The following is a 12,675-nucleotide window of genomic DNA, read 5'->3' as shown; positions in this document are numbered from 1 at the left end:
CATTTCTAGCGACTAAGAAGTCAACCCCCCCTTGACATTAGGGAATAAATACTGGAGATGAAAAGTGATACTTAGGTGGATAGAGGAGCATTAAGAGAAACCCACCCAACAGACCCACAGGCCTTCCCTCCTTCTCCCTTGACCTTGACACGATTCCCAAGTTGAACTCTTGGGCTTCTTAAAAGTGTTATTGATAAGGCTATTTTAACGGTCGCCTATGAGTGTAGCAGTGTTTTCGGTGCTAATTTTCTGTAGATGTGCTTTTCAATGGGGGCATGCAAAGTAAGTGAATGATGAGCTGGTGTGCATGTAAAGGCTGATGCTTTCCTCAGCCAAAACCCCTGATCAAACACAGCCTAAGAAAGGACAACATTCTTAGGAGAGAAGCTGCCTCTAAATGTTGCTGTGCTCGCACTCTCAGAACACCAGTGACACTTTCAAGAGTGTCTGAGTCAAGATGGATAAAAATACATGCTTCTTAATTCAGAGGATACTGGCACCACGAAAACTCATTTCTCAGAGAGACATAGCAATGTGCAAGCACAGGACATTTCAAAGTCAGAAATTTAGAAAACTTTGCATGCAGTGATAAGGGCATAGGAACCACTCGTGTGTTCTTTGTCATGCTTTTGATGGTAATTTATGTTTCATCTTATGAATTGACTAATAATCCATTTCCTGGTTCATGTGTTGACACATTTCTAGAGTCATGAGTCATAAAAACAGTTTTGGAGAGACCAATCCTATGCCAGGGTCTGCTACTGAGAGCACAGGGTGAACTCAGCCTAACCCATGTCCTTGAAGGGTGGGTCCCCTGTCATCCAAAAGGGAGGAGCACAAAGCCCTAGAGCATTAGGCTGCGGGAGTGATGGTGGTGATGTCACACTCCCTGGTGGTGAATGGGAGAGAGAACTCTTCACTGAGTCTGCGCTGGGAGTCAGGGGAACAAGCACCAATGACAGCTGGAAGGGACTTGATATCAGCATGGTTGTCATTTCACACAGGGAAGACAGTAGGCGACGTAACAGGTTGAAAGAGACAAGGTGACTTGGACTGTGAGAAGCAACTCCAGAGATATGGCCAAAATGGTAGGGGGCTAGATGAAAGAGATCTGTAATATGGGTGCAGAAGTTGAGAGTTCATAAAATAGGATATGAGGAACAATGAGGCTGAACCAGGGTAGACTGGGATGGGAGGCTACAGGTCCTTATCCACACAGAGGTTCTCATTTTTGAAAAACCGTTTTTTGCATTTTAGAAAAATTGACTATAAAAGGGGGATGGCATGAAGAGGGTCAGTAGAAGCCAGAGGAATAGCAGCCAACATGCTAAAATAATTAGCAGAGAAGACACATGGGGTCTGCACCAGGATAGTTTCAAAAGAACAGAGAATCAGGGATGGGAACAAGATTGCACAGGAGGTAAAACAAGATGACAGGGCTATGGGCCCTAAGGAGGGGAGATGAAGATGAACTCCTGCTTCTGGCTTGCATGACCACGGGGCCGTTCAAAGAACATGGAACAATAGTAGGTTCAAGGGAAAGGTTGATGACTTCCCCTTTGGTGACTTCACACCGTAGCCTCCAGGGAATGCTGACATCTTCCATCAGCAAAGAGTATGTATGGTACAGAAACAGATATCAGTCGTTCCCTTGACTCAGCTCCTAACTGTAGCTGATATGTAGTAGACACATTCATTATGAGACTCTGAGCTACTACTTCACAACTGGCAAGTTCAAGTTCCCTTTCCTTTTATTCATTCATGCACACACTCTACATACACTACAGCCCTGCTGTGTTCTGGGCCCAGGCACATATAGTATAAGTTGTTGACACTCCAGCGAGAAACTCTGAGCTATGGTGGAGGTAGGGCTGGCTTTGGAGACAAACAGACCATGGTCTAGGCATGATCTCAGGTCAACTCTTAAGTTTATCTGGGCCTCCATTTATGTATTTTTATCAGAGTTTTACCAGTCGTTCTGAAATTTGGCGTTAGAAGAATCTACACTGTCAACACAGTGCTGGACGCATGTACATTCTCACCTCTCAGGTTGCTAATTACCTTATTCTATATAGTCATGGAAGCAAGCAATTCCACGTGCTGAGCTGAGGGTTCTTGAAGATAAAAGCACAGTCAAACATGGAGGGAAGGCATTGAACACACCACCACAACTAAGGAAAGCACCTGCCTAGAAAGATCAGTGTCTCAAAACAGAATCTGAAAAAATCAGGGGCGGGGCAGGAAGGAGGAGGGCTTTGCAGAAGGGAGACCATGGTGAAAGGGTGAGAGGCATTGTCAGTCAACAGGGCCAGCTCATCGGGACAGCTGTGAGTCACTCAGCTTGTGTAGGGAGAGGGCTGAGGAATGGTTGGTGCCAAGGCCAGCAGATGGGGTCTTATATCCATGTTCAAAAGCCCAGGAGTGAGGTTTTGATTGGCAGATGGCGGATGTTGCTGAGCTGGACAGCCGATGGCTTTACGAGGACCAGTGAAGCTGCAGAATGCAGAACATTCTTAAAGGAAGATAACTTGAGACAGGAACCTCAAGTGAGAGGCTATTGTCATCAAAGTACAAAGTGATGGGTTTTGCATCAGAAGAACCTACTAACTGGGGACTTAAAAATGTTTAAAAGTGTAGAAAGTTTCAAAATGCAAAATTTGAATGTGCCCCACACGCCAAGCCCTGTGGGAAATCTGTGCTAGTGAAGAGAGGTATAACCACACCCTGCCGAAGGCTGGAGCCTCCCCCAGCTCATAGATGCCAATCTTTGGCCCACACAGCCTGAGCATTGTTCTCCTTGAATCTTCTCCTTATACTATGTGCTGAGGATAAAGTCCTTCCTTCTATCCTTAGCCTATGTTTTTTCTTTGTTATAATTCCTTTAACAAACTAGTACAACTATTTTCTAGCAGCAAAGCCAGGAGAGCAGGGCCAGCTATAGATCCATGTTCAAAAGGTCAAGAGTGAAGTGTCAACTACCAGCCCTAACCTAGACATTTGTGGGCTCTAGAGGGATCACTGCAGTTCCACTATGCAGAACATTCTAGAAGGAAGATGATTTGAGACAAGGACCTCAGGTATGAGCCTGTTGGAGTTTCACCAGAACTAACACAACCAGAGATGACTGGAAGTTGCAGAACTGTGAAGGAGTGCTGGCAGTTGTCTGGGGGATGGCCAAGTTCATGCTGTGAAGCAAACTAAGAATAAGCAGCTGGAAAAGACAGAAGACTGATCTGCAGAGAAAGTGAAACAGCTCCCTCAGGACGGGAGGGGGCCCAGAGCTGAGAGTCCGTGAGATGGAACCTCTGTTGAGTGTCCTACGGAAGGCCCACGAGTCCTCCTTTTCCCTTACTGGTAGTCCTCACAGCCCCAAGACAGGCATCTTAGGTTTTATTTTCATCTCATCTCATCTAGTCTGTTGGTCTAGCAATGACAAAACCAACTGGAAGAAGTGGGGCCACCAGAACCATTGTGAAGGCATTGCCAAGGATTGCCAACCACAGTCCCATGCCCAGATCCACCTCCAAAGTGGGAGCTCTCGTCTGCAGATCCAAGCAAGAATATGGGCACTGACCAACTAGCTTTTATAAGAGTAAACTCGTTTCAACCAGTAAACATTATGTTCTTCAGCCACTTCCATCACTCATGGTCTTCTTCCGTCTTAATATCATCTTCCCAGACACCGAATGATTGGAGGGTGGCACTCTTCTGCTTTGTTTCAGCTTCTGTGAGCTGTGGACCCAACTTTGGTGGTACTCACTCCCATATTGTTTCATTTTCCACTACATCCAGTTCCACAGTAGAGCATCTACATTATTTAAAAATTCATTTCCAGGTCTAGAGCAATAGCTCAGTTGCTTAAGTGTTTGCCTCGCAAGCATAAAGACCTGAGTTTGATCTTCCAGAAACACCTAAGAAAGCAGGTGTAGTGGCTCATTCAGTCTCACAGTGGGAAAGCAGAGACAGGGGCATGCCTGGGTATCTCTGTGTAACCCACCTCGTCTATTTGTCAAGCTCTAGACCACTGAGAAATCTTGTCTTAAAAACCAAGGTACATGGCACCTGAGGAGCAATGATCAATGTTGTCCTCTGGTCTCCATGTATACCCGCACACAAGTGCACATGCATCCCCACACACGTAAACACACACACACACACACACACACACGCACGCACGCACGCACGCACGCACGCACGCATGCACACACATGCACGAGAACAAATCTCCTTTTCAACTGCTTTTGCAAAATGCATACATACAAAACAAAACAAAAGTAATCTTTGGGAAGCTGTCATAGGGCACACAAACGTGAATTGAGAGTTGATTCATTTAGTCTGTGATGTTGGGTCTGTGTGTGTGTGTGTGCATGTGCATGCGTGCGTGTGTGTGTGTGTGTGTGTGTGTGTGTGTGTGTGTGTGTGTGTGTGTGTGTGTGATGCTTCTCCTCTCATATTGGATGAAGAGGACCTGTCTTCCCTCCCTCACAGTGTGAGTCTCATCTGGTGACTTCTGCAGCCAGCACTAGTCAGAGTGACTGAACCAGAGCTGCCTGTCCTGACTCAGCACTCGCAGCTTGGTGTGATCCCCACAGGAGCTGCGTGACCAGGAGAGGTCAAGACCTCAGTCTCCATCTATGTTTCCCAGCGGGAAAGCTTTTACATTAGAGCCGGCCCTGGGAAGGAGTTGCTGACTACAGGATCCTTATATAACACTGCACAGTGATATACAAATGATGCTTTCAGCCTTAACATTCTCCAGAGGGAAAACCTTCTGTTCAAGCAGATTTCCCTCAAGGCCCTTCCTTATAGGGATCTGTGGCAGAGCCAACCTCTGTGTCTCTGTGCCGTGATTTATGGGTTGAACTACCTTCCCTTTTGTGCTTGGGGTGACACTAGTATCTGCCACCCACAGGAGGAATGGGAAGTCAGCCACTCAGGTTCCTTCCTGTGTCATGTGTGCTGTGGTTCAGATGGGGACCTAGGCTCACGTGTGAGCTGTGGCCCTTCAGCCCTAGTTGGCATCACATGGGGTCAGTGGGAGCCGAAGCTCCTCAGACATCAGCCAAGAAATTCTGAATAAGAATTTTCATGCTAAGGGATTCCCAGGAAATGTGTGCATATTTTTTGTGTGACCATTTGTCTCTAAAGCAATGGATTCACCAGGCTTGGTGGCTCATGACTATAATCCCAGTATTCAGAAGTCAGAGGCAGGAGGGACACCGTGATTTCAGTTCCAGGACACTGTATGCTGCACAGCTAGACCCTGTCTCAAAAAATATTAAATGCACATACACACATGATTGAAATATTTATCATCATTCATCTCCCCTGGCCAAGATTTGGGATTCACATACACGATATATGAAGATTCTTATCTTAATGGACTTGTATGTCCACTTAAAACTACTTATGATGTATGAGCATTTAAAGGACTAAAGACTGAGTAGGAGTCACTCTGCTATTCATCTCTATATCCAGCTGCATTCCACTTCTCCATGCTAGAGACACCTGGGCTAAGCGGGCAGAGCACAAAGTAGAACCCCAGCCCTATGGATACACAGATTGACACTCTATGTATGTGCTCTTCATGGAACACAAATCGGGAGACTTATCAGGCTAAGCGGGATGCACTTATGCCAATCAATTGGAGGAATATACAAATAATTTTCTCTCCAAGCATGTGCTTGCGCTGTCACTCAGTGTATGAAATCTAGATCTTTGTTTCTGGTTGATCATTCCAGACAGTGAAGGGTCCCCTGTGTGCTTAGCTGTGGATGGATCCATGTTCTCACTGAGCTGGAACACTGGGTATGGTTCCTGTTATGAACCAGGGATCTCTTGAGTTCACTCAGACAGCAGCTCTGCCCACCTTGGTCTCCCCTTAAATGTTAAATCACTCATGTGTCAAGTTTTATCTTTAGCATTAGTGATTTGAAAAGGGATTAAGGACTAGGTAGAGGTCTCTCTCAACAAAGTGTTTGTGACACACGCACAAACACCTGAATTTGATCCCACATAAAAGCAAGCTGGGCTAATGATCTGCATCTATAATTCCGGTGCTGGGCGGTAGAGACGGGTGAATCCCGGGGCCTGCTGACCAGCTCAGAGACTGACTCAGCAGTGTGCTTCCAGGTTCAGGGGGAGACTCTGTATCAAGAGATAAGACAAGCAGTGATCGAGGAAGACACACACATCAACCTTTGGACTTCATACACACATGCACACACGTGCACCCGCACACCTGCATGTACACACACACACACACACACACACACACACACACACACACACACAAGATGAACTGAACCCCCACCCATCCAGAACCCATCTTTTAGTGTAAAAGAACATTCCAGAGCAGAGTTCTACAGCAGCAGAGTGAAGCCCTCACGAGGTACTGACAACAGGCAAAGGCCAAGAACAGGAACAAGAGAAAGTCTGCCTAGAATCAGGAGCGTTGTTTCCGCTGGGCTGTGAGGAATGAATAGGAGTTTGCAAGAAGCAGAAAGATCTCTGGAGTAACCGACCTGCCTGAGCAAAGGCCTGGAGCAGGAATCTGCTTTATCAGCAAGGCCTCTGGGCCAAGTGCAGACTCCTGAGCCAATCAGAGGATGCCTTAAGCTAACATAAAATAATAGTCCTCGCTGCTCACTGCAAACTAAGCTCTTGGACGTGAACAACTGGAACATGTCTGAGAGTAAATGATTCCACAGATTTGGCCATAGCATGGTGTGGAAAGTTTCTCAGCTGGACACTGTAAGTACATCTCGTTTACAGTAATATCTGGACAGACTGAGAATGAGCCGTGCCGGGGAAATTGAATTTTCAGATTAACGGCATAAAATGGAAAGTCTGGTTGGAAATCCTTTCTAATTGTGTTTCCTTTGAAGAGATGAGTGCTGTTGGCGTCGTAAATCCATCTCACTTTAATCTTACCTGGAGAGGCAGAGAGCGAGCGAGCGAGCACACTGTGTATTCAGCCTTCCCGATTGCTTTTTATAAGACATATTAGAACCAGACGCAGTGGTGCGTGCCTGTCACCCCAGCACTGGGGATATAGAGGCAGGGGGATGACTACGAGTTAAGGCTAGCCTGGTCCACTTTGTCAGTTTGATACCAGCTATCCCGATATCAGCTATCCCATCATCTCTGAGGCCTCATCTTCCTCATTCTGTGCCCCCCAGCTGTGCCCCAATCACCCCCTGACTCTATGGGAACCCACAGCTCACAGGTTCTCATTTCTCCCAAGCAGCTAGCATCAGCCTGGTCTATACATCGGTCATTTCAGCTTGAATTACTGGAAGTGCTAATCAATTAGGATGTCAGTATCTAGGTTTGCCAGACCATTCTCCATGGTTTCAAAAGCAATCACCTGGTGAGCATGTTAAATCTTGTCTTTCCTTTGACTAAAACTTGAGAAGTTCCTCATTCTCCCAAGATGAAGACATGACAGTCCTCAAGAAGCTTGGAAGGCCCTGACTTTCACCTGGACCCTTTCCCCTCCCTGAGACCCACCCTTTTTCTGGAAGGTGCCAAACTTCATTTACCAGGGGCTTTGCCATGGACACCCAGTTCGCACTTGTCTGGAAGTTCTTCCATTTCTTCACTCCTCCTCGGAAAATTTTCTAGGAACCGCAAACTAGAACAAACCCTATGCCTGTGCTCTTTCCTGTCTTCCAGCCTCGACTCCCTCCCCAGCACAACCACGTCCATCTTTGAATGGAGGTCTAATGGCTTATGCAAGGCCTTACTTCCTGTCTCCTTCTAAGCTAGAGAACAAAGACAGTGACTTGTATTCATTGCTGGGTCCCACAAAGCATTCAGCTCATAGTGGGTACACAGGAAGTTCTTGCTGCAGATGAACAAATAATGAAGAATTGAAATGTCTTTTCAGTCTGTCATATGTTTTGATCTGTGTGTTTTTAGATGCTGTAGATGATGGGTTCTTGTGGACCTCTGAGAACTTCGCAGACATAGAATTCTCCACACTTCCTCTGGGGTGAATGTGATTTCCTTTTGGCCAGTGGTCTTCTGTGTGTTTCTTTTACTGTGAGTCTGTAAAAGTGACAGTCAATTCTCTTGTGATAACTTGGTATGGCAGATAGATTTCAACCTCTCACTGTCTCTGAGGTACAGGAACTATCATGATCTCCATTCTGTCCTTGAGGACACCAAGTCTTAAAGGGCTAAGAATCTGTCCAAAGTCACACAGCTAGTGTCGATAGGAACAGAGTACTCTGCCCTTCTTTACACTACAATGCTCAATGTATCTTTAAGTACAGAGGATGTTATACTCAACTTGACTTCTGAAGGAGAAGTGGGATGAGCCAACAGCAGAAGAAAGGAGAACGTTCAGGAAAGAATCAAGTGTTCCCAGACACGGAGCCCTGAGGGCACTGAGCTATTCTGGAAGAGACAAGCACAAAGCTGGAAGCCAGGCTCATCCTGGCAAATGAGAGCAAAGCTGAAGAGTGAGCATCAGCAAGGGCTGAGCAGCAGCAGGCACAGTGCCTTCTGAAGTTTTCTTGGGATCTGTCCGGCTGCCAGTGAGAGCCACTGGAAGATTTGTGAAGGGCAGCCCCATGTGTGCGGGCGCTCTGCAGGAAGAGGATGCTTTCTCCTTCCTGGAAAGAGCTTGGCTGCACCCATAGTCACCTAAACCTGTGTAGGACTCTGTGGTACTTTAAAACGACAGCTCCCTGGTTCTTAGAAACACCACGTAACATTATGAAGACCAATGATGACGTATGTATCTCCGCTGTCTTCTGTCATTTCCTCCTTCGTTCCCATGTCAGAAGGAAGAGGGCCATGACTTCTGGAGCAGTGGGTGTTGGATCACTTCTCTTGGGTGTGAGCCCAACATGTTGATGTAACGTCCATGTTGGAAGTGGGATTAATTTTGGTTTTTTATTTATTTATAAAGGTTTTGTTATATTTCATGATGTGTGTGTGTGTGTGTGTGTGTAAGTGCCACAGCACATGTGTGGAGGTCAGGAGCTGGTTCTCTCCTTCTACAATGTAGGTCCCACAGGTTGAAGCCACATCATCTCACCTGGCAGCAAAGATTCACGCCGTACTTCTATAAAATAAATACTGTATTAGATATCTGTCTGTGTCTTTGGGAAAAGTAAATCGTGAAGGCTGGAACAGGTTGACTGACTGATACTATCAGAATTGTCGCATTTAGAATGTATGTCTTAATTTAAATCCAGCTCCACCATGCCTGGTGAACTAGAGAGGGTCTCAGACGCGGAAAGGAAGGAGAGCTGTTTGTTTGCAGTGACTTCACAAGAACTGCTGTCTCCTTCACTCTCAAGTGTGCAGCAAACTCAGGCTGCATTGGCCCCAACAGTGCCCTGTTGTAGTGACAGCCGCACGCCACCATCCGCTGGCTCCCAGTGATTCTGAACGACCGTCTCTGTTCACCGCACTTCAGAACAATAGCTTTTACTTAATGACTGTGAAGATAGACTTTTGCACAGTGACTTACCTCAGAATTGTAAGGCATGTGTTTTAACAGTGCTGCTGTTGTTAGTAATCTTCGTGGTGTGCCTTTATCTACTTAAATGTTATATTCCAAGAAGGTAATCATGTGTCTATCTAGCTCACCAAAAAAGACCATAATACAAAAAGTGGTTCAGAACCAGGCGCCATGGCGCACACCTTAATCCCAGCACTCAGGAGACAAAGGAAGGCGGATCTCTGTGAGTTCGAGGCCAGCCTGGTCTGCAGACTGAGTTCCAGGACAGCCAGGGCTCTTATACAGAGAAACCCTGTTTCGAAACATCCCCCCCCCCAAAAAAAAAATGTGGTTCAGAACCCCTGAACCAAATTGTCAAAAATGAGAACAGAGCTGGTTAACATGACTCAGTTGGATGCTTACATAGCATGCGCATAGTCCCAGGTTCAGTCCCTAGCACCTCAGAAACCTGGCATGGTGGCACATGCCTGCAACCCCCAAAACAAACAAAAGAAACTTGATTGCCAGCATGCAGGCTGTTCTGAGAACCATGCAGAAAAAGGCTGCATCCTGATCCCACAGTGCCACAATGCCCGCAATTGTTTTCAGAGTTTCTAGTACCAGGATGCTGTTTTTCCAAGAAGATGGTCTATGTACAAAACCTTGTTCTTACGTGTTTAGGCCTCCTGATCTACTATGGAGAGTAGATTTGTTCTTCCCTAAGGATATGAGATTTAGCAAATAAAAATAAGCACCTGTGTGCTATCTCTATGTCTATACGCAGCACATATCCATGCATTTCAGATCAACCATGAGTAATTTTAGTATATCCATATTATTATTAAATATTAAATATTACCATAGTTATAACAAAAAGTATTTGCTATCCATCTGAAATTCAAATTTAACTGAGCATCTTGTATCATATCTGGCAATCCTAACATGACCAAAATCGAGCCAACCGCCCCCCAGCTAATTAAGTACAGATGGCTTCGGTGTCTTGTGTTCCCTGTTTACTGATGCAGGTTAGTTTACTGCCAAAGGGCTAAGATTTTGATTGAACATGAAGGCATTTTGAAATTGGAAAACGACCCTGTCACTCAGAGCTCACACATGACTATGTGTACAAGAAGCCAACAGTTCAGACATACCCCTGTCCCTATCATCTTCCTCCATGTTAGACTGTCGGTATGAACTGTGCTCCCCCGAGACCTGCGAGTTCCAGTTCCTGTGTCACAGACATGTGGTCAAAGCATGGACCAAGAACGAGACTGGGTTGTGAAACGTTTTGACACGGGTCCCGCTTCTAAATAACTTGGTTCCCAACCAAGCAAGAGTCAGTCATTTCCTTTGTCTGGAATACGGTTCCCACTAGGATAATAACAGGGAGGAAAATCAACAAGGGGGGGGGGGACTTGAGGCGCGATAGCAGGTGAATCACACTGAAATCCACTCATCACCATGTCATCACTCAGATCACAACTCCATTTTTTTTTTAAGAAAAAGTATGCTGAAGTCAGAAGAAAAGGACACCACATTGACAAGATGCGTCCTATGTTTCTATGCCTTTATCACCTTAAAAGAAGAACAGATGCATCTGGGTGGTAAGAGGTTCTCTCCACCCAGGGGCTTCACAAAGGGGATTGCTTTAGGGAAATCAGTCTGAAGCGTTGTGAATTATGTAAGGATGCACGGTGAGAGGCGGCACAGCCCACTCCAACGCCTTCAGAATCATCAGGAGAGCTGAGAACTGAGGAGAATCGTCCCCTTGTCTGCTTCACACTTGCTGGCTTCCTCCCTGCGAGCTCCGGACTGCACCCGGTTTGCTGCTTCGTTAAAATACATGATATAAAATACTGATTCCCCCCCAGGGCTGTCCGCAAAAACAAAGGCCTTCCCCTCCACCGTACTCGGGCACACTCAAGTCCAACAGTCCCCAAGGTTCTGCCTTTCCCCTCCCTTCACCACACAGCACTGTTTTAATCCATCTTCTTCTCCGTGTTTGAATTGATCCAGACAGAGTAGCCAGCGAGACCGACTGTGTGAGCCTCTTGGAGAAACACGTTCCCTGAAGAGAATATTTTGGGAAGTTAACACAACACTGTTTGCCTTAGGTTCCCCCCCCCTCCCTGCCGCCAGACATAAATTTTCCTGTTTCGCCAATCACCTCACAACAATGCATGTCCAAGCCATGCTGTGATTAAAGGGGAGAGTATGCTTATTACCCACGTTCTCCACATGTTGGAGCAAGCGAGATGGAGGGTGGTAAACCAAAGGAAATTTCCACTTGCCCTTAGTTGCTGCACGTTCCGAGTCTATAAGAAAGCCTGCTGTTATTAAGAAAGAATGTTCAGCTGAAGTTGGTCACTCGTAACAACAGACAGATGTATAATGTTTTATTTGGGTTAGCTAGCTCTCCTGCAAATAAAAAGCCTAAAATTAAACCGTCTTTACAAAAATACACAGCAAATGATAGCTCTGACTTACTCTAGTGCTCAGATTCTTTGCCATGGAAAAATGGAAAATGAGCCTCTGCTGAACATGGTATCCGTTCAGACTTGTCCCTGCTGGGGAGAGAAGAGGCTGAAGTTCTATGGAATGAAAAAAAAAAATTAAAAGGAATCTGCATAGAGGAGTAAGGGTATAACTATGCAAACCACATTTAAGGATGGAAAACGATTTTTTTTTTAGTACTTATGGAATTTGAAAGAATAATTATGGAACAAAGACATAAGGAGAAAGCTAAATATTTGACCACAGAGGCAAATGGGTTCCTGACATGGTTACACGGGATGCAATATTGGGTATCAGTCACTGAAGCAACATTTGTTGCTTTCCCTGTGTCACTGGGTAAAGGATAAATTTCTCCAAGTCACCAAGCCACGCCTGCAATCTTTTGGGAAACTGAGTTCCCTTTAAGGCTCAAGTTCGTGGGAAGCATTTCCAGAAGTTTGGGCCTATTAGCTCAGGGGTGGGACCCACGGGAGGAGGGTGAGCTCCCTGAGGGAAGCCGATGCTACAGTTGAGGGGTGCACACTCTTCAAGGCCTCCTGTGTTCAGTGATGTGGACCGCTCATCTGGAGACATGTCATGTTAACCAGGAGTGACATCTGCTCATGGGAAGGCCTGAGAAGCACAGTGTATTTCAACCCTAAGCCAGTTAGTTGCTGGCTGAAGAACCTTCAACAAATCCTTCACACTCTGGGATCCTCTTTTAG

General features: G+C 45.9%; 1 protein-coding gene and 1 long non-coding RNA gene across 6 annotated transcripts in view; one reads left to right on the top strand and one right to left on the bottom strand.

The window, feature by feature from the left end:
* The window catches only part of Kcnj15 (potassium inwardly rectifying channel subfamily J member 15), a 43,070-nt gene that overhangs the window by 16,380 nt on the left and 14,015 nt on the right, over positions 1-12,675 (top strand). The window contains exon 1 of one of the 5 annotated variants that reach the window (XM_028879946.2): positions 6,647-6,753. The exons of the other annotated variants lie outside the window; for them this stretch is intronic. The gene's annotated coding sequence lies outside the window, so the exon portion shown is untranslated. Of the gene's footprint in view, positions 1-6,646; positions 6,754-12,675 lie in introns of those variants that run through there. 5 annotated transcript variants of the gene reach the window in all.
* LOC119088770 lies at positions 11,008-12,045 on the bottom strand. Its single transcript, XR_005092488.1, has 3 exons — positions 11,945-12,045; positions 11,625-11,787; positions 11,008-11,525 (listed from the first exon to the last, which is right to left on the bottom strand). It is a non-coding gene; the product is annotated as an uncharacterized LOC119088770 (long non-coding RNA).

This window comes from Peromyscus leucopus, chromosome 12 (genome assembly GCF_004664715.2).
Source record: "Peromyscus leucopus breed LL Stock chromosome 12, UCI_PerLeu_2.1, whole genome shotgun sequence".
Taxonomy (NCBI): domain Eukaryota; kingdom Metazoa; phylum Chordata; class Mammalia; order Rodentia; family Cricetidae; genus Peromyscus; species Peromyscus leucopus.
This window is presented reverse-complemented; position numbering and strand designations above follow the sequence as displayed.